This window comes from Ovis canadensis, chromosome 16, assembly GCF_042477335.2.
Source record: "Ovis canadensis isolate MfBH-ARS-UI-01 breed Bighorn chromosome 16, ARS-UI_OviCan_v2, whole genome shotgun sequence".
NCBI classification, from domain to species: domain Eukaryota; kingdom Metazoa; phylum Chordata; class Mammalia; order Artiodactyla; family Bovidae; genus Ovis; species Ovis canadensis.
In genome coordinates this window covers 73,947,342-73,969,134 of record NC_091260.1, presented here as the reverse complement: position 1 = coordinate 73,969,134, position 21,793 = coordinate 73,947,342, and the positions used below count along the sequence as shown (strand labels likewise).

The 21,793-nt window shown below is 38.9% G+C and overlaps 1 pseudogene; it reads right to left on the bottom strand.

The window, feature by feature from the left end:
- Positions 1 to 18,748: 18,748 nt before the first annotated feature.
- LOC138421799 (ribonucleases P/MRP protein subunit POP1 pseudogene) lies at positions 18,749 to 21,793 on the bottom strand (annotated as a pseudogene).

Here is a 21,793-nt window from a genome sequence, read left to right as displayed (position 1 = left end):
AGACATCTTTATATGTCCTTTTCTATTATAAACATGATTTTTTTTTCTGTGTTCCTCAACCTTATCCTAGCCCTGTAACCACAACCTCATATTCTAGCTGCTACCAATGAATTTGCTGTACATTTTTTTCTGTTCATAATTAAAATTTTCAGAGTTTCTGAGGATTAAAAAAGATTAAAGTAAGAAAAAACAGAAGTTCAGGAAAATTATAGCAAGCTTGTTTTAATATAATAAAACCAATAATTATGGTAACAACTTTGGTACATATGAATAAGTATTTTCTTACAGAAATTACTGAAATAATTTTAGTGATCATTCATATTACCTTTGTCAGAGGTCTAAATAATGCTATACAGGGATTACTGTGGAAATGATAGTTTTAGTTATTTTTTGCATTGTTAAAATACTAACACCAAAAAAAAGATGTCTTTTATCATAGGGGACTGGAATGTAAAAGTCAAAAGTCAAGAGATACCTGGAATAACAGGCAAATTTGGCCTTGGAATACAAAATGAAGCAGGCCAAAGGCTAATAGAGTTTTGTCAAAAGAACACACTGGTCATAGCAAACAACGTCTTCCAACAATACAAGAGGCGACTCTACACATGGACATTACCAGATGGTCAACACTGAAATCAGATTGATTACATTCTTTGCCACCAAAGATGGAGAAACTCTATATGGGCAACAAAAACAAGACTGGGAGCTGACTGTGGCTCAGATCATGAACTTCTTATTGCCAAATTCAAACTTAAATTGAAGAAAGTAGGGAAAACCACTAGACCATTATTATGACCTAAATCAAATCCCATGGTGAGGTGAGTGCAGATAGTTAGATGGCATCACCAACCCAAGGGACATCAATTTAAACAAACACTGGGAGACAGTGAAGGGCAGGCGAGCTTGGCCTGCTATAGTCCATGGGGTCACAAAAAGTTGCACATGACTTAGCAGTTGAGCAACAACAATCCCATGCTTATGATTAGGAACATCTATCTGTTTTTCACAAGGACTAGCCTAAGCTGTAAAATAAGAATATATATACACTTTATTTTTTAAATCCAAATATGGTGGACAGAAAATGTTAAAATGTGAAAATTTTTTGTTGTTATTGATAAATGTAGGAAACACAAAACAGTGAATAGATGCTTTCTCTATTTCCATGTTAGAAATACAGTAGACAGAATAAATTATTTTCATCAGAAAGCTTTATTAGAAAATTCTTAATTGTATGTCAGTATAAAGTTCTTTCTTTGAGTATGTTGCATGGTTATTTTTGCTTCTGTTACGTGTTTTTATTTGCCTCACAAGCACACAGGTTTATAGACGTAGAACTGATAGCACTGGTAAAATCCAACATTAGAAATGATTTTTTGTTTGAAATATCAGTGAAACCTCATAGCTTGTTTGTGTTACTATAAGTGAAGTCGCTCAGTCGTGTCCGACTCTTTGCGACCCCATGGACTGTAGACTACCAGGCTCCTCGGTCCATGGGATTTTCCAGGCATGAATACTGGAGTAGGTTGCCATTTCCTTCTCCAGCAAATCTTCCCTACCCAGGGATCGAACCCAGGTCTCCCTCATTGCAGGCAGATGCTTTACTGTCTGAGCTACCAGGGAAGCCCCTATCTACTCTAAATCAGTAAGATTTTTGCCTATCATGAAAGATTTGGCAGCTTATGAAAATGTCAGATGTCAGTAAAATGTCTTTGCCAAACAAAAGTCTGACTATAGTGAAGAAAGGTTTACATTGTGGAAGGATTGAGACACTTCTGAGTCTTTCATATAGTTCGGCTTTGGTCTGTTGATAAGAAGGAAAGAGTATTCCATGGTAACATGACATGACTTCTTATCAGCATGAATTGGCCTCAGCTATGTTTTCTGAGATAACTAACCTCAAAGAGAGAAAAATGTAGTTGATATAAAATTTATCAGGTTGCTCACTTCTCAAGATTTGGGAGCAGTGAAGGGGACCCAAGTACTTTAAACACTGACAAAACTCTAAATGAGATACTTTGTGTTTGAATATATTTTGTTTAGAAAAAAGAGAAAATACTATCAGAACAATTTGACAGGATGGAGTTTATTCATGACATTTCTTACTTGTTGGATATTTTTAGCTACATAAATGAGAAATAAAATTGAGGTTCATCAGGCACCATTAGGTATTTAATGGAGGAGAAAAACAACAACAACAACAGCAACAATGAAACAAACCAGAAAAGGCCCTAAATGGTAGTTTGTTCGAACCGCCACTGTTGAAAATATTGAAGCCAGAAAATCATGTGAAGTGTCTAATAGTTGAGGATGTGCTGCTGCAGGCTGGAGTCAATAGTGATAAATCCCTGTGAATTTCTAGGGCAGGTGGAAGATTTCTTATTTTGGAAATTATCGTAGGATGTGTTCTGAATGTCATTTTTATCAAATGTTTAGTGTTAAGTCTTTAATGCTTCATTTTATTCAGCCATTCATTTATTGAACTATGATTTATTTATTTTTTTGTCCTGTGTGTGCATTTTTTACTCCTGATAAGAAAGCCACAGTGTCTCATGTCTCTTGTATCTCAGTTGTGTCTCTTCTTAGAGATGATCAATCCCCTGCTTCAGCTGTTCATCCTTTGTTTAATGTTTGTTTCTATCATGAGAATTTAACAGCACAATGGATAGTGCTTTTTTGTTCATTTTTCTTAGACTAGTAAAATGTACAAAATCATTGGTCATATATTATTAGCTGAATGAATAAAACCTGTCTTCCTTGATTTAACAAATTTAGAAAATATTTTTCATCCATCATGTGACCTTTGAAACCTTAGATTATTGCTCCTTACTTATTCCTCCCAACATCTTCTCAATTTTGTTTTAGTACCTTTAGTTTTTGTAGATGCAAAATTTTTTATCTCACAATTATCCTAAATTTAATTTTAAGATCAGAAAAATTTAATAAATTAATGTCAAGACTTTCAGGGATAAAAAGCTTTGATAACAATGATTCAGCTCACCCATCCCACCAAATCACACTGTGCCTTTAGATTGATAACCATTGTTATCTTCTGCTGTACAGGTTTTCAGATAATTATGTATTCATTTGTATGATACTCTATTGATCATGGTAAATGACTACTAGTTCTAGAGCAAGCATGCCTGAAGTATCAGGAACTTGAGATAGTAAAGTTTTATTTTTCATTAAGTCAAAGTCTAATTGACACTGTCTGGTCTCCAAAAACCCCCTTTGTGGAAATATATCAGTAATCCACTTTCCTATCATATTGTGCTCATTTGCCTAGTTGCCGGGGGCCAGCGTGAGGAACTCCGCCCATGGCAAAGGTCATGAGGAAGGAGGCTTGACATACGCAAAGGCGTGATCAAGCCTCAGGAAACCCCCTGTTCCCGAGCATCCAACCCCAAAACCAGAGTCTGTTCCATGCTCTCACCTACACCTCTGACTTTACGGGGGGCTCTCCCCCATAACCATTTTTCTTGGAGAAGGAGTTAACTTGAAGCTCCAGTTAATGAAAATTCCTGGGCTGGACAAGGGTGTTTCAACTTAGAAATTCCTCTGGAGGTCCTCTAGCCTCCCTGATCAGGTTCATCTGGCCACATGTGATTGTTTAGAGCCTCCCAACCTTGAGAGGCACTAGATGCTTTAAAACTTTCTAAATACAGACTCTTTTGAGAAGTTAGAAAATTATTAGTATAGTATAGTGGGTTGATTAGAAATTATATTGGTGAAGGGTTTTTTCATTTGTCCTGCCAATAATCACTGCTAATTCCCTGCCCTGGGTGTGACAAGGGTGTCTCAGGTCAAACCTCTCTGCTGACAGACTAGCTTGTGTGACAACCTCTCAACCATAAACAGCACAGAGAGTTTGGAGTATTAGCATAGGGCTTTTCTCACTGTTGAGTCAGTGATTGCCACCAGGCCTCCATATCCTTAGGCACCTGGGAATATATTAATCAATGTATTTGGAATATAGAAAAGGAAATATAGTAGTTTTTGATGTTAGCAATACTAGACTTTTTGAGTTAATGAATTTTCTCTTTTGTTATAGATCACTGCACTTTGTTATAAATCACTGTGTCCTTGCTATGTAAAAATGTAACTTTATCACTATCTTAAGACTAAACAGATCTTAAGGGGAACATTGGCGAAGGGTTTACATTTGTTGAGCCAATATTTGCTGCTAAATCTCCATATTCCTTGCCCTTATAATGAATATAACTTAGCATATAGGAAAAATAAGTATTAACCTTTAAGATTAATCATGTTAAACCTTAGGCTAAGTAAATTCCTTTCCTAGTTGTAACTCACTACACCCTCACCCTATAGGAATGAAACTTTATTTGGAGGGTGGCGCCTGATTTAAGAAAAAAATCACCCCTGGAAAAATAAGTTTTCTGGTTAACTGGCCGGTATCAGAAAGGGCCATAAAATGTCAGCAGGCCTCATGGCCAGAAGATGATGTAAAACCCATAAGACCTTTGTATAATTTTATACGAAGCACCTGATTGTGACAAGGTTCAGATCTGCTGACCCCTGTGTGACTCTGTATTCATCCCTATGTATACCAACAGGTATATAAACAAACCTGAAAAATAAAGAAATCTGATCAGTTTCTAGAAAGACTGATTCCCCCGTGTCGTTTCTTGCTCCCCGTTTTTCTGGCTGAATTCCCATCTGGAGCATGGATGCTATTCCACGTAAACCAAGTTATTCAGCCTTTTTCTCCACTAATTTTCCTACTACACTATCCATTTCTAATCTCTCTATATATCTGTAATTAAGATTTTTCCTAGGACGCCGATTCCGTCCCTACCTTCGAATCACCCTGGATCCACCGGAGCTGGACCCCGGCATCTAGTCATGTCTAACTATTTGTGACCCCATGAACTGTAGCCCTCTAGGCTCCTCAGGCCATAGAATTTTCCAGGCAAGAATACTGAAGCTGGTTGCCATTTCCTACTCCAAGGGATCTTCTCAAACCCAGGAACTGAACCCTTACCTTCTGCACTGGCAGGCAGGTTCTTTACCACTGCACCCCCGGGAAGCCCCTTCCTATCATATTAGGCAATGACAAATTCAATACCACGTGGCTCCCAAGGTATGTGCACAAGGAGAAGAGAAATCATAAATGAGCATGACATATGTCCAGGCCCATAAGTGATGCACACCAATATGTGTATATTTTATTTATGGTTTAATTAAAGGAACACAAAACTGGTATCAAAGAAAGCTGGGAAATACAAGTTGTTGCTATTATGCAAACAAAATAAGCAGGTGAAGGATGTTATAGAGGTAGTCTCCTGCCCAAATCAATGAAATCATAATTATCTTTTGGGGAAAAAAAGTAATGATATTGAAAAACAAAACAAAACTTCTAGCTATATTGATCTTTCATATTGAAAGAAAAGTAGATACCAGAGCAGAGTTAAAGTGTATTAGAAGGAAAATGCTAAGTCATTTCAGTCGTGTCCGACTCTGTGCGACCCCATAGACGGCAGCCCACCAGGCTCCCCCGTCCCTGGGATTCTCCAGGCAAGAACACTGGAGTGGGTTGCCATTTCCTTCTCCAATGCATGAAAGTGAAAAGTGAAAGGGAAGTTGCTCAGTCGTGTCTGACCCTTAGCATGGACTGCAGCCTTCCAGGCTCCTCCATCCATGGGATTTTCCAGGCAAGAGTACTGGAGTAGGGTGCCATTGCCTTCTCCAGAAGGAAAATAAGACATCATTAATAAATCTACACCAATACATTTAACAACTTAGCTGAAGCTGATAAAGTCTAAAAACTGCCACATGAGAAATAGAAAATCAGAATTACTGAACATATGGAAAAGAAAGAATTTTATGTTAAAAGTCAAGTTTTAAAAACTTCAATGTTGAAGGCTTGCTCAAAGTATTTGTATGTTATTTGAAATAGTATTTTGCATTTTCCTATTGTCTTTTGGTTTACAGAGATACATTTTGCTTGTTTATTGACCTTGCATTCTACAACTTTTAAGAAACTTCATTTATTCTAACTTTTTTGGGTAAATTTGCAAAGATTTTGTGTGCACATGCTCATTTATCTTTGGAAAAAGAGAGTTTATATTTTTCTCTTCAAAATGTTTGACTTAGTTTATTTCCTTGTCCATGACTTGGAACTCTTGGCCAAATCTCTAATCAATCTTGATGATTTATTTCACACATGCTTTTGGATTATTGGCTAATATTTTGTCAAATATTTTTCACATTGATATGCCAAATAGTTCTTCAGTTTTATTTTCTTTTATTATATTGTTATTATTTTTGTACCAAAGTAAGTCAGGCCTCTTAGGGGAGTAAAATGTATTATTTCTGCCTTTTTTTTAAGAAGTTACTTTACTAAATTTCCTTTACCAGTGGATAGTTCACTTAAGTCATGTAGGCAATTCATAAAAGTAATTAAAATAGCTCCCTTAACCACCCTAATATAAAAGAGTTACCCATATCTGTGTGTGTTCTCATATCAGACATATATTTATATATGCTACTTTGCTATGTCTTATTTCTCCCTTTAAAATTCATGAGAACAGAGGTGTGTGTGTGTGTGTATGTGTGTGTGTGTGTGATGTTTTCATCACCAAATGTGCCTAGAACAATACCTGGCATGAACTAATTATTTAATAATGTTCATTGAATAGATCAATGGACAGTTAATTTCTTCTTTTGGCAATATATCCTAAAGAAGTGATCTGAAACATAGCTAAATACTTATGGAAAAACAGTATTCATTGAAATGTTGTTGGCCATATTATTAATTGGCCATTAATAATTTGCTTAATAATAAGCAAATTGATCTTATTAAGAAAATTATTAATATGAATTTTAGTAAAACTTTAGCCTAGACACATATTATACATGTTGAAGTGTTTTAATGATATTATGAAATATGTATGTAATGTTATCTGGTTTTTGTCCAAGGTATATTGAAACTGCAAAAGTACATTGGAATGGACATGGAGTTGAAATACATCAAAAATATCTCCAGGGTTATGGAGAAATAGATGATACCTTTTTCCTTTAAACTTTCTGATATAAAATTACCATATTTTCAAATAATTGCTAAGCAAGAAAATATCATTAATTAAAATGGCCTGAGGATAATGGCACCCCACTCGAAGTACTCTTGCCTGAAAATCCATGGAGGGCGGAGCCTGGTGGGCTGCAGTCCATGGGGTCGCTAAGAGTGGGTCACGACTGAGCGAATTCAGTTTCACTTTTCACTTTCACGTATTGGAGAAGGAAATGGCAATCCACTCCAGTGTTCTTGCCTGAAGAATCCCAGGGACGGCAGAGCCTGGTGGGCTGCTATCTATGGGGTCGCACAGAGTGAAACACGACTGAAGCGACTTAGCAGCAGCAGCAGCAGCAGCAGCAGAGGATAAATAATGTTTTGTTTTGATTTTTAGAAAGTGATAAAGTCAAAGTGATAAAATCACAGATATAACCCTCTCAAGGTTTTAATTTTTATGCTCCTTTGGAATTATTTTATGACCATGGACTCTGTTTTTGTGGTTAGTTATACACCTCACACAATTGTTCTTTTAGCTATGAGAAAAATTAAATTATAAACTATGGATGGAGCAGCTTAATCCTATCACCCCAGTTATGTCAAAATTTGTTGTAAGAATTAAATAAAGATCTTGGCTTTAGGTCTCCAAGTGTTTTCAGTAGAAATCTAATTCCCAAAATAATTTACTGTAAATACATCTGAAACATAGACCAAATGCTGCTCACAGAGTCACAATTAACTTGCATTTTGATAGTTCTGTATCTGAAGCGAAGAAATTAATTTCATCTTCGTTAAAACATCATTTCTTGAATTTATTTCACCATTTAACCATATTTAAATTTATGCCTGCTGCTCAAATGCTACTTGAAAGCACACCGTTTTCTTGCCCAGCCACGTAAAAAAGGCAGCGCACTGGTTTGACACTTGAGCTCTGAAGATACACTGCTTGGGATTGGAGCTTAGCACCACTGGGGCAACTTATAGTACTTCCTTGCGCTGCACTTTTAAAATAGGTGATTAAAAAGTAAATAGTGACTCTAATCACCTATAGTTTTATGACATTTAGAAGTGCAAATTGTGCGTAAAGACCTTAGAGCAATGTCTAACATAGTACTATGTAGACTTTGTCACTTTGTTCATCTTTAACCCAATCTGTTGGTCTAATCAGTCTTTCAGATTTTCCTCTTGCAGTGTTCAGTCGCCAATTCATGTCCAATTCTTTGTGACCCCACGGACTACAGCATGCCAGGCTTCCCTGTCCTCCATGGTTTCCTGGAGTTAGCTCAAATTTGTGTTCATTGAGTCAGTGACGCCATCCACCTATCTCATCGTCCTCTGCCCTCTTCTCCTGTTGCCTTCAATCCTTCCCAGCATCAGAATCTTTTCCAGTGAGTCGGCTCTTCACATCAGGTGGCCAAAGTTTCAGGGCTTCTACTTCTACTTCCATGGCATTCTACTCCCATATTGGGGTGACTTCTGCAGTTAGTGTCCTGCTGGCTTGATGTTTCTCTAAATCATATCCTCTGTGTGACACTTGCTTAGGCTAGCTTCTTCACCTTGTCACCACCCAATTCTCATCATCTGTTGTAGAGTTAATATTTTTTCATCTCCCCAACACAAATTCATATGTTAAAATCCTAACCCTTGGTGTGATCATACTAGGGGGTAGGGAATTTAGTGTTGACTAGGTCATGAGGGTGGCATCCCCATGAATAGGATCAATGCCCCAAAAGAGCCCACAGAGAAATCCCTCAACCATCAGTCCCATGAGAACAGTAAGAAGATGTTCATTTATGAACCAAGAAGAGGGTCCTCATCAGACACAAACTACAAGGGCCTTGATCTTGCACTTCCCAGCCTCCAGAAATGTTAGACATAACCACTTGTTGTTTAAGCTGCCCAGTCTGTAGTAATTTGCTACAGTGACATGACCAGAGCAATATGCCAATACGAGAGGGGAATATAAGTTACTTTTGATTTGATATTTCTTTCTTCCTCACAAGGCAACAGCCCCACATGCCCATTCAATGCATTCTGGAGCAGGTAGATGCCTCCACCAGCCTTCCTGAGCATCCCCATACCACATCGGTATAGAAGGAAGGTTTTCTTTTAACCTCTGCTCTGTGATCTCTTGACCATTCCTGAAAGTTTAACGACATGATGGTATGAGAGATGTGAGACAGAAGCTGTCACAGCAGTAAAACAGATACATAAGAATGTACTATAGATACAGCATGTCTGTTAAACACACTTTCATATCACATGGACAATCACTCTTCTCTTCTCCTTTATCCTACCCAGATAAATCTGATATGTATCAGCCCTCTCCACATACATTAAATAAAATCATGAGACCAATATCTTTGTGAGTTGTTTCAGTTAATCCCTTTAATTGATGGAAAATTGATTTAAAAGTAATAAGTAAACTTGTCTATGGTAAAGGAACTGTCAGTTATCAATGTTCCAAACAAATGATTGCTGTTCTCAGTGAAGATCCCCAAGTTTACATGGATCTATTTACACTTCTAGAGAAATAGCAAACTTCACACGTACTTGATGTGATCAAGAGCACAGATCACACTTCACATGATCTTTATTTTAGTGCTGCTCTCATTAGCTGGTCATTTCCTATAGAGCAAGCATTTTCACCTTAAGACAGGTATTTGCAGTTGGCCCCATAGTCATTGACACATTGCACGTACTCTAAAAATCTCTGGAGGTTAGAAGCTAATGCCTATTGTTAAACTAGTAGGAACCCCTTTTGCCCCACCTAATAAGTTTTGCATGAATGGATTTTTTTAATACTTTCAGAAGAATTGGCAGTGCATTAAAAAAATAAATACTATTTTGGAGGTCATAATGCTGAACACACAGTAGAAATTTGAAATCAATAATACCCCAATGCTTGTCTGGACATAAGCATGTAAATATATCCTTTCTGCGTTTAGATGGTCTCTAGAGGTTTAGTACCAGGAACATAAAATATCAAGCACTGAGCCCCCTTTTCTGTGGGCTTTACCTGTTGCAGAACAGTTCCCATTGCAAATGACACTGACATACCAGTTCTGTTTGTGATGAGATTTATTTCTTCATGCTTGGCAATTATGAATAACCTTTGAAGGAAAAGGAAAACAGCTATAGCTTGGCAAAGCCTGTGTGCCGTTACAGAAATATCCTCTAAGTTCAAAGAACAAGTAAATATCACTTATGCCTACAGATATAAAACTCTCTGCTGGAAAAAAGTAATCACAAGAGTTTTCTCTTGTTTTCATATCACAGATTGTTTTATATGGTGTTTCTTTAATAGGTGGATTTATGACCTCCAAATTGCCTGGACTTTTTAGATCCTTGAGAAATCTCTGCTTCAACCATCATTTTCATTTCCTGAAGCACTAGTAGTTCAAACTTTTTTTATTAATATAAATGTATTTATTTTAATTGGAGGTTAATTACCTTACGATATTGTATTGGTTTTGCCATACATCAACATGAATCCACCAAAGGTATACACGTGTTCCCAAATTTTTTAAATTGATCAAATCATTTTGAAAACGACAAACTATCCTTCTTCTTGTGTGGCAGAAGTCCACAGTGATACTCTACATCGCTGTGAATTTGAAAAATGCAATTCAGAAAGAGAATACAATGTCAAAAAGACTACTTAGCCTCTCTGGGGTATTAGGCTGAAGGACATTGATGGGAAACATAGTCCATTGTGATTTTTAAATAAGCTTATTATTTTTAAATTTTAGGATAGGTACACATAACAACAGTTTATTTTTTGAAGCACAATGTAGAGAAGAAAAGACACATTTAAAAGATAAGGTACAGAAAAAAATATCTGATATGTCAGAAACACAAATATTTTTAGAAAATTGACAAGAGTACCAAAATAAAGACTCAGAATAAAATTGCATCCATCAAACATAAAATATATAGAGAAATCCATTCCACAGACTCCAATTTTATTCTTTACTGGCTTATCCTAAGGCTTACTCTGTTACAATACAGTGTATCTTTCTTAGGAGCTCCTGTACCACCCAGAGTTAAGAATACAAAGAGGTGAATCAGAAGCTGTAAAAATGTACTTTACGGTACAAAAGAAGAGAACTTATTTTTTTTTCAGCTCCAGAGAACATAACTTGCTTAAATCCTGATGGACGACAGATATTTAGGTGACCAGCATTGTCAATTTCAAATCATTAGCCCTGAAGCCAGTTTAGTTATAAACTTTGTGCTTGTTACTATGGTTAGAATAGCACACCCAGTGTAGCATACAGTCTGGCATGATTCAGGAAATAAAGGAGAGAAAAATGATCCATTAGCAAAATTATATTGCCATATATGCAGGAAATTTTGCATAAGTACGATGCATATACCATGATTTCATGTGTTTGCCTAAGCAACTTATTCTATTCTTAATATTTTAAAATTTATTTGGCCACACCAGGTCTTAGGTGCAGCACATGAGATCAGCAATGTTTGTTGAAACATGCAGGGACTTGGGAGTGTCATGTGAACTCATGGATGCAGCATTTGGAATCCAGTTCCTTGACCAAGGATTGAATCCAGGCTCCTTGCATTGGAGCATGCAGTCTTAGCTACTGGATCACCAGGGAAGTCCCCAAGCACTTATTCTTGACTTTCCTGTCTCTTTGGGTTTCTCCCTTCAAATATCTTAACTAATATATCACCAGAGCCTGACAATGGAAGCTATAATCTCTGTAACTAATTAAAAAGATAAAGATCATTTACAGTAGGTTGGTCAGAACATTTTAACCTACCTTCATAAAATATAATTCCACATATATCATTAAAGAATGTGCTAATAGCACATACTGGAAAAATGAGTTTTGCGCATCTTTGTGTTTACATATGTATGCACATACATTTGTGTGTGTGTGTGTGGTTTGTGTGTGTGAGAGAGAGAGAGAAAGACAGAGATGTGTGTTAATATCTCTATGTATTAATGGTTTATAGCATACTATGTTATATTCAGGTAATTGCAACAGAAAAATGAATCGCTAAAGAAGTATATAATATTACCAGCATAATATTTTATAAAATAACAGTTTCTTTAAACATTTTCTTTAATTACTTCCATAAATATTATTCACGTTCACATATTTATACATGTATTATAAACACATAAATAAGGTAATACTGAATACAAGAAAAATGAAGATCTATCAGACCATTATTCACCACTTATTTCCTTGAATATGCACTCTCATACTAATGTCATACTAATGTTAGGATAGAGAAGACAGGTTATGCAGCCAGACAATTGAGCTTAAATGTGAGCTTTGCCACATACTAGCAATGTGAGCAGATTCATCAGATCCCTCTGTGCCACAGTTTCCTCATGTGCAGAATGGGATCACTACCAGTGTACTTTATCAAGCTGCTGTGAGAAACAAGTTGATAATTAAAAGTGCTTAAAATATTGGTTCTGTTGGCTGTAATAACCACCACACTAATAATAACTATATAATGTATTTATTTCCGACGTGATTATTATTATTATTGACTCTAAGAGTTTTTACACAGATTGATTTTTAGTCATATTAAGTATATGATCAATGTGGAAGAAGTAACACTATTGAAAGTTTTCTAATACTCAATACATATTGAATTGTATAATAGTTTGTTTGTTTTTACTATAATGCCATATGAATTCATAAACTCATTTGCCATTTGCTTCTCTCGCTAAAAGTTTTAACATGAAATTATGTCCAATTCACCAAACTTGGCAGTAAACATGCAACTTTTGTTTACCTGGTTCCTTTTTGTGGGGCTTTCTGCTTGAAAAAGATGATCTCCTCTGATCTATCTGATCACTTCCAGATCTACATATCCAAGTAAGAATGTGACTGAAGTAGATATAAAGACAGAGATAGATAGATAGATAGAAGAGAGGGAGAATGATAGACGAATAAATGACTCGGAAGCACTTTAAAAATAATGCGTTCAAAATTCAATTTCTCCCCTTTTTCCACCCTTGCTGTACTTCTCCAGCCATCCCTCATGGGTTAATGGCTCTACACTTGTGCTCAGACGTGGATCTCAGCCAGTATTTTTGACCTCTCTTCTATCTCTTGGTCCAGGTTCTTTACTGGGACCTCTTGATTTCATCACCAAAAGAATTTTCAATCTCCCCCTTCCCTCAACTCCTCCAATTCTTCTGTGAATTAAGGGATGGTCAAATCTGAGCTGGTCTACTAAAGAGACTTTCTGACTATTCTCTCTACAATCCCCACATCAACAGAAAGAGGGAAAAAAATCACAATGTGAGAGTTGTGAGTTGTTTTATTTGGGGCAAAATGAGAACTGTAGCCTGGGAGACAGCATCCCAGAGAGGTCTGAGAAACTATTTCAAACTGCTCCAAAGAGATAGGGGAAAAGGTCAGTATACATGTGATTTTGGTGAAGTGGGGGTACATTCAGCCAGGTACACATGCTTGCAGAAGTTTTCTGCTGGTCTTGTGAAGGTTACTGCTAGTTATGAAGAGCATATGTCAACATTAATGTTTTTAGTGCTTTTCTAGATATGAGGAGATGCCAGAATTGGGGTCATAAAATCTCTTGATCATCTGTGTCTCTATTTCTCCTGGCAAATACTCTTAATGTTTCTCATCACAAGAAAAATAAAAGAAGTCTTGTAACTATGCATGGTGACAAATGTTAACTAGACTTTCTGTGCTGAACATATTGCAGTGTACACAAATATCAAATTATTATGTTTTACACCTGAAAGCAATATACATTTTATGTAATTTGTACCTCGAAATAAAAAAGGAAAATATCACACAAAAATGTCTTAGAAGAAAGAGATTATTGTTATCACATTTTAAAACTGAGGAGACTGAGAAATGGGAACCTTAAATAACAGTCCTAGGTTATATAGTTAGAAGTGGACTTCCCAGATGTCTCAGTGATAAAGAATATACTTGCCAATTCAGGAGACTTGGGTTCAATCCCTGGCTCAGGAAGATCCCCTGGAAAAGGAAACGGCAATCCACTCCAATATTCTTGTTGGGAAATTCCGTGGATGAGGGAGCCTGGTAGGCTACAGTCCATGGGGTCACAAAGAGTTGGACACAACTGAGCAACTTCACTTTGCTTCTTTCTCTAGTTCCTTTTGGAGAAGGAAATAGCAACCCACTCCAGTGTTCTTGTCTGGAGAATCCCATGGACGGAGGGGCCTGGTGGGCCACAGTCTATGGGATTGCAAAGAGTAGGACACAACTAAGCAACTCACACACACACACACACACACACACACACAGTGCAAAAGATTAGGAAGGCATAAGGTCAGACGCTGCAACAAAATTGTAACACCAGACACAGCCACGAACAGATTTGGATAAAAAGATTGGCCTTGAAATCAGAATAAAGGGACACAAGTGGCAATAGATAAGTGAGAAATAGGGCAGCTCTGTAGGCTCACAGGAGTGATGCCAAATTCTGACTCTTCCCTTAAATCCTGGCAAGTGTGGGCTTGTTATTTAAACTTGTGCATGAATGATTTATTCATTTGCTAAGTAGCTATGGTACTATCTACCTTCAAGGTGTTTGGGGAATTAATATTATTTGTAAAGCACTTGGCACAGTTTCTGATATGTGAGAGATGACGTGATTTTGCCTTTAGCTTGGTTGCTACTTGTGTTAGTACAACAAATTCTGCTGTTATACACAATGCAAAATATATACTGAAGATGAATTCCTAGTTTGGATGGCTGAATTGGTACCAGAAAAATGAGAAAGACAAGGCTGAAACAGTTCTTGAAGATTTTAAACCAAGGTTATTGCATATCAAGCAAATGATTTTAAGAAGAATGAAGAAACCCAAAAATGAACAGAGGGTATTATTTCTACATGGTAAAACATGATGTAGCTTTTAAAATACCATTTCAGCTTTATAGTTACTGGGATGTTTTATTGACATGCAAAGGAGAAAATGTGTTTCTGGTATTTTTTGTTTATTTTATTATTAGTTCTATGAATTCTTTGGTTAACTAGTAGCTTCTGAATAATCAGTGTTGAAGAATTAATAAGTACTAGGAAGTAAGTGTTTCCCTGGTGGCTCAGACAGTAAAGAATCCGCCTGCAATATGGGAGACCTGAGTTTGATCCCTGGGTTTGAAATATCCCTGGAGGAGGTTATGGCAACCCACTCCGGTATTCTTGCCTGGAAAATCCCCATGGACAGAGGAACCTAGTTGGCTACAACCCGTAAGTTTGTAAAGAGTCGGACACGACTGAGTGATAAAGCACACAGGAAGTGAATAATCAGTGTGATTAGGAACATGAAATCATGTTATGATATAAAATATACTACTACATTAAAGAATACACCTTCAGTGCAGAAGACTCAGATTTGATCCCTAGGTAGAGAAAATCCCCTGAGAAGGAAATGGCAACCCACTTCAGTATTCTTGCCTGGAAAATCCCATGGACAGAGGAGCCTGGCAAGCTATAGTGCATAGGTTGCAAAGAGTCTGACATGACTTAGTGACTGAACAAGAACTACTACTACTAATATTGCTGTTGAAATTACATTTTAATATTATTGAAATCATATAAGCAAATGTTGAAGACACTAGGAACTTTATCTTTGAGCATATAAGTCTAGAACAGAGTTTTTCAAGTTTAGCACTATTAACATTTAGGGTTGGATAATTCCTCATTGGAAAGGGGTGGTCAGTATCAGTTCAGTCACTCAGTTGTGTCTGACTTTTTGCGACCCCATGAACCGCAGCATGCCAGGAATCCCTGTCCATCATCAACTACTAGAGTCCACCCAAACCCATGGCCATTGAGTCAGTGATGCCATCCAACCATCTCATCCTCTGTCATCCCCTTCGCCTTTTGCCCTCAATCTTTCCCAGCATCAGGGTCTTTTCAAATGAGTCAGCGCTTCACATCAGGTAGCCAAAGTATTGGAGCTTCAACATCACCTTCTAATGAACACCCAGGACTGATCTCCTTTAGGATGGACTGGTTGAATCTTCTTGCAGTCCAAGGGACTCTCAAGAGTCTACCCCAACACCACAGTTCAAAAGCATCAATTCTTTGGCACTCACGTTTCTTCACAGTCCAACTCTCACATCCATACATGACCACAGGAAAAACTATAGCCTTGACTAGCTGGACCTTTGTTGACAAAGTCATGTTTCTGCTTTCCAACATGCTGTCTAGGTTGGTCATAGCTTTCCTTCCAAGGAGCAAGCGTCTTTTAATTTCATGGCTGCAATCACCATCTTAGTGATTTGGGAGCCCAGAAAAATAAAGTCAGCCACTGTTTCCACTGTTTCCCCATCTATTTGCCATGAAGTGAATAGCTGTTTTATGCATGTTATGATGCTTAAGATTCTACCTGCCCTTTGCCTCCTAAATGCTGCAGCCAACACTTTCTCACTTACAAAATGCTATAGATTTTAGTAATTGCTCCCACTTTAGAATCAGTGATGTAGCCAAAATTTTAATGCCTTTTTTGATAAAATATCTTTTTTCCCCTTGCCAAGAAATCATGTGTGCTAGAAGTAGATATTTTTTCTTCTGACAACTATTCCTCGTCTTCCCTGTTAAATCTCTATCACCTACTCTAGCAAGGGATTTCTGAGTTGAGATGTTTATCATACCATGTCTTCTTCACATACAGTTGGTCCAAGAATCAACACTTGACACAAGATGAACCAGTAATAATTCTTTATCCTTCTGGGTCCTATTGACTTTTCCAAGTGTTAGCACTTAATCTTAGTTGGACTGGTAAGAAATCCTTAGACAACAGTTTTAAGCTAGACATAAAAAAATGGAAAAAATATTCATTTTCTTAAGTGGTAAGAGTACTATGATGCCCCTTGCCATAAACTCTTATTCTTATTAAGCTCTTATTTTCTTTATCTCATTGTAATTAAACATTTCTATTACTGTGTTGTAAAATACCCTTTCTAAATGATCAGTGCAGGTATATGTTAGAACACTAAAATCTCATTCTATGAATAGGGTATTTAATTGTGAATCATCACTGTAGAAAGAGAAATTTGACTGCTTCTGTAACTGGGAAGATAATGTAATATGTAATGTAATATAATTATAGAAATAGGGGCATCTGGACATGCCAACCAATGGCAACCAGGAATTCTCACTGACATCTTGTGTCTGGTACTGTGTTGTGGAGCCAACAAGATTAATAACAAATACAGCTACTGCAATTCTGTAGTAGACCTAGAGAAAAGTTCATCCAGATAATTATAATTTCAGTATTACAAGGAATGCCACTTTTCTTAAACAAGTGATTTCTGATGCTCAATGACTTTCAAAGTAAAATGGTATACTGGATAAAGTTAAATAGATAAGGAAGACTTTATTCAAGACCATTGCAATAGGAGAGAAAGACTAAACTTATCTCTGTTGAAACTGAAGGCAGAAGGGTTTCTAAGCACTGGAGTGAGCTACTAGAAATGTACTGGAGGATTTTGGAGGAATGGATGAGCAGTTAATATATCCAGGAGTCAAGTCACTATTGGGTTTGTAAATGGTTTTCTCTGCTATTATTATGTCACCTGTGTTGGCCATTAAAGTGAAGTTGTGACCCTCTCACAGACTGGAAAATGGGAATGTTCGCTTCCTGGATGGTTACATTTCAAAAAGATGGCAACCAGGTCTTTGAGAAAAAGATAACTAGCTTATAAAACTGTCAAGAAGCTTTTTACAAGATTTAAATCTCTTAAAGGGCACAGAGGTGGCTCAGTTGGAAAGAATCCACCTGCCAAAGCAGGACATGTGGGTTCAATCCTTGGGTCAGGAAGATCCTCTGGACAAAGAAATGGCAACCAATTCCAGTATTCTTGCCTGGAAAATCCCATGGACAGAGGAGCCTGGTGGACCATAATACATAGAATCACAAAGAACTGGACAAGACTGAGTGACTGAGCATGCAAATGACAAAGAAAGAATTTGCAATTATAAGTTTTCTAAATACTCTAAAAACAGGAAAGTCAGGAGCCAAAAGTCCATGGGATCACATATTTAGAGTTTTCAAAATACTCTTAAGTAAATACTCTAAAAAAGGAAAGTCAGGAGCCAACTTCTGGAAATCTGTCCAACTTCAGCGATGTCAAAGGAAATATTAACGCTCTCTTTGTTATGACTTTGGGAAAGAAAATAATCCTCAGTTCTTTGTTATGTCCTTTTCTAAATTTTTAAATTATTATTTATCCTAAAATAGCACAATTTTATTTGATATTAAGGATATACAATAAAAATCATGACTATATCAGAAATTAATTTTTAAAAATAAAGATTTATCTCTTTTGTGGATTATGGCTCTATCCTTGATTATCATTCCTAGACAGGACATAAAAAGTCCATACTCAAGATATAATTCTAAGGCTCAACAAGGTCTTATATTTTCAACTGTGTTAACATGAAAGTTTATAAATGGGTTTATTAAAACATATATTTATATAATTAATTTTGAAAACATTTTATAATAAAGAATTATATATGTTGGTATAGTAACTTATTTGCCATAATATCAATTACTTTATTATTTTTTTTTTGCATAAATACGTAAGTTTCTTTATTCTCGTTTCCAAAGAATTTCGCATGATGTCTTGAAACAGAAGGTGGGGCAGGGGGAGGGGAACAACTCTCTGGTTGGTTGTGAGATTTGGCAAACACAGTTCTTCTCTGTGCCACGATGCGAACCCACGTTCACATCTCAATCATGATTCTTACAAACTGATACTGCAGGGAGGCAGGTGGCCTCAGCAACACAAGGCCCCTCTCCAGCCCTGGCTGCCTGGACAGCATGTCCAGCAAGCCTGTCAGGCTAACAAACCCCAGGGCTTCCCCACAGCCAATGGCCATGGAAAAATCTCCCCGTGTGACAAAGCCAAAGAGAACTCTGGAGCAGTGAGAAGTCACAACAGGGAGGGGGCCTGACCACAAGCCCGGGGTCAGGGGCTGGGGCCCGGCTGCAGGGCTGCCATCTGCCAGGCCCTCGGACACGGCACGCCCTCGGTTCAGTCTCTTCTCTAGCTTATTCTCCTTCTGTTCCCGGATCTGGCTCTTGAATGGGTCGCTGTGCTTGGTCTCCTGGGGCCCATGGTACAGCCGATCACAGCCGAGCTGCAGGAGATCCTCCTCGGCCAAGACACAGATCAGGGTGTGTGGGCCAGGGCTGCCCTTCCCCAGCAGGGCCAGCCTGACTGACACCAGGGCCCTGGGGAAGCCATCCAGCACGGCCAGGCAGGCCTCTCCGGTTAGTCCTTGCTGCCCTCTGCCAGCTCGCTGGGTCGCCTGACGGCCCCCAGGCCTGGGCCCGCACCAGGCTGACAGCTGCCTCAGTAATCTTCTACTCCTGAGAATGCAAAGGGGGCTGCTGGCGGCACTCTGGCTGGCCGCCTCCTCAGTTCCCACCCCGGCTGGACAATCTGTGTCCATGACTCCCTCAGGCTCACTGGAGTCACGCAGGGGTGCGCCCTGGTCGTCAGACAGCTGAGCAGTCCTCCCAGGCTCGGGAACACGAGGCACCGCATCTCTGCTCGAGCCACTCTCCCCACCACTTGGAGAGGAAGCTGCAGATGATTCCTCTGGAGCCTGGACTCTTGACTCCTAGTCTTGAGTTAACTGTTCCCAGGGACAGTAAAAAGGTGCCAGGGTGCCAAGCTTAACGTAGTTGGGCTGTTTTGCAGGAGGACGTCTCTTGTACTTCTCAAGAAGATGTTTCGCTTGCTCTTCAGCAGAGAGAACCCCAGCAGGGCAGTCTGGGAAATCGTCTGGGAAATCGTCTGGGACATTAAGCGACCTTTTACACTGAGAATGCACTAAGGTTTCTTTCAACCCTCCGACTCTTGCACCTCAATAGATAAATGGAATCCAGAACGCCATGCCCCAGCCCTTTGGGAGCAGGACATCCCAGCCACTTCCCCAGCCTCCTTGGTCATCACCCGTCACTTTTCCTGGTTGTTGAATCAAAAGTATGGGAGGATTCATGGGGACCTAAAAAATAGTTGTGACCCAGGCACCAGCAATTCACTCCTCTTCCGATTTAACTCCTGATCCGAGATTTTATTCTCTGTGACACTCTTACAGATATCTTGGTTCCAGAGAAAGCAATGTGAACACTCCACAGGCACACCCTCCAGAAGCAGCTGTCTCACTTTCTCATTATCTTGCCATTTTTCTGGGCAAAACTTTGGGCCTCTTTTGAGGCAGACTTATTCGTGGGTCACCAACCATCAGTCCCAGAATAGTACCTGTTGGAATTTCTGCTGGTGATGTTATTCCTCCCAACAATTCAAAAATGGCTTCTTATCTGTGATGAAGGGAAACACTATTAGGATTCTTGCAGGTTTCAATCCACCAACGGTGAGGTGTCTTTTCTGAGTCCTCTCCCTCAGCGTGGACGGAAGCAGCTTTGAGCGCCTCAGTTAAGATGGAGTGAGAGAGAGGACCGATCAGCCGGAATCTATTCATCTCCATAGTCAAATCACAGATCATGATGCCTGTTGGAGAGAAGCAAGAATATGGTTGAAGTGGATCTCTAGTTCCATCACCGATGACTTTTTTAACTGGTTGAGCATTTTCCCCATTTTCTTTTTCTGTTTTCTTTTCTTGCCGACTTTTTCTTCAGGCAGGTCAACCTGGCTTTTCTCTTGAGACGGTGTCAGAAGGGGATCTGGGATCCAGACAGTTGCCTTGGTAGGCTCCATACACTGGCACACTGCTTTTATCTCCTCTCAGATATCCTGTTTAAGAGCTGGATGAAGTCAGATCCACAACTGCCTGCTCTCAGAACTGTCACCAGGGGCCCCCTGGGCCTTCCACATAAATGTCACAGGGCCCAGCATTTCTAGGGGATACTTATTTGCCCGGTAAAGCATGACACTCCCTTGGCACTTTCCAGACAAACAGTGGACTGCGGCAAAAGTCAATCCTGTGTCTATGGTACACATTGAAGAAATTGCTTTGAGTATTTCTTCCTCTTCGCCCTCCAACTCCAAACAAGAGTAGTAGGATAAATCCTGAAGGAGGCAGCAGCTTGTCATGGCCCAGAAGCAGGCTCTGTGGCTCTTGACTGTCAGCCTCTCCCCCAGGCAGTAGCCCCACCTCTTGACCATGTGAAACCGCTTCGTGTGCCAGATGTGTTTCCAGCCGTTTGTTCTTCTTTTGTCTCGGGTTAAATTCCAGTAAGCGGTTTATGTGACATCACTGAGCTTTATGGCACTTATTTTTTGAGTGTTCTTTTTTCTGATGAACTGCTTTCTCTGCCTCTTTCTGGGCAATCTCCCATAACCACCGAGGAAGCCGTTTGACATTGTGGCTCATGGCACTTCCTCTCATGTGCCGAGGCAGAGTCTGGAAAACCAGCGAATTAGAAGATTTCTGGGTCACTGCTTTCAACATGGCACTGATTTCAGCAGCTCGGGCTTGAGCAAAAGTAGAAGCAGTTATATACTTGGGAATCTCCTGAGAAGTGCCCTCGGGACCCGCTTTCCATCCTCCCCGTTTTTTCTAAAGGTTACCCTGGAGGAAGGCTCCTCCTTTGCATCAGATTCGGCCAGCGGACGGTGCGTCGTTCTGGTCTGCCGATGTCGGGAAGTTCCAGGATGAGACTCTTTTTGAGACTGGAAAGGTTTTCTACCTCCATTATGGTGCTTTAAACCACTGTCAGCCACAAAGCCAGAGGATAAAGTCACATTGGTGGGCTGGTTTCTCATTTTCTTTGCATGTTTTTTCTTTTGCATTAGACAT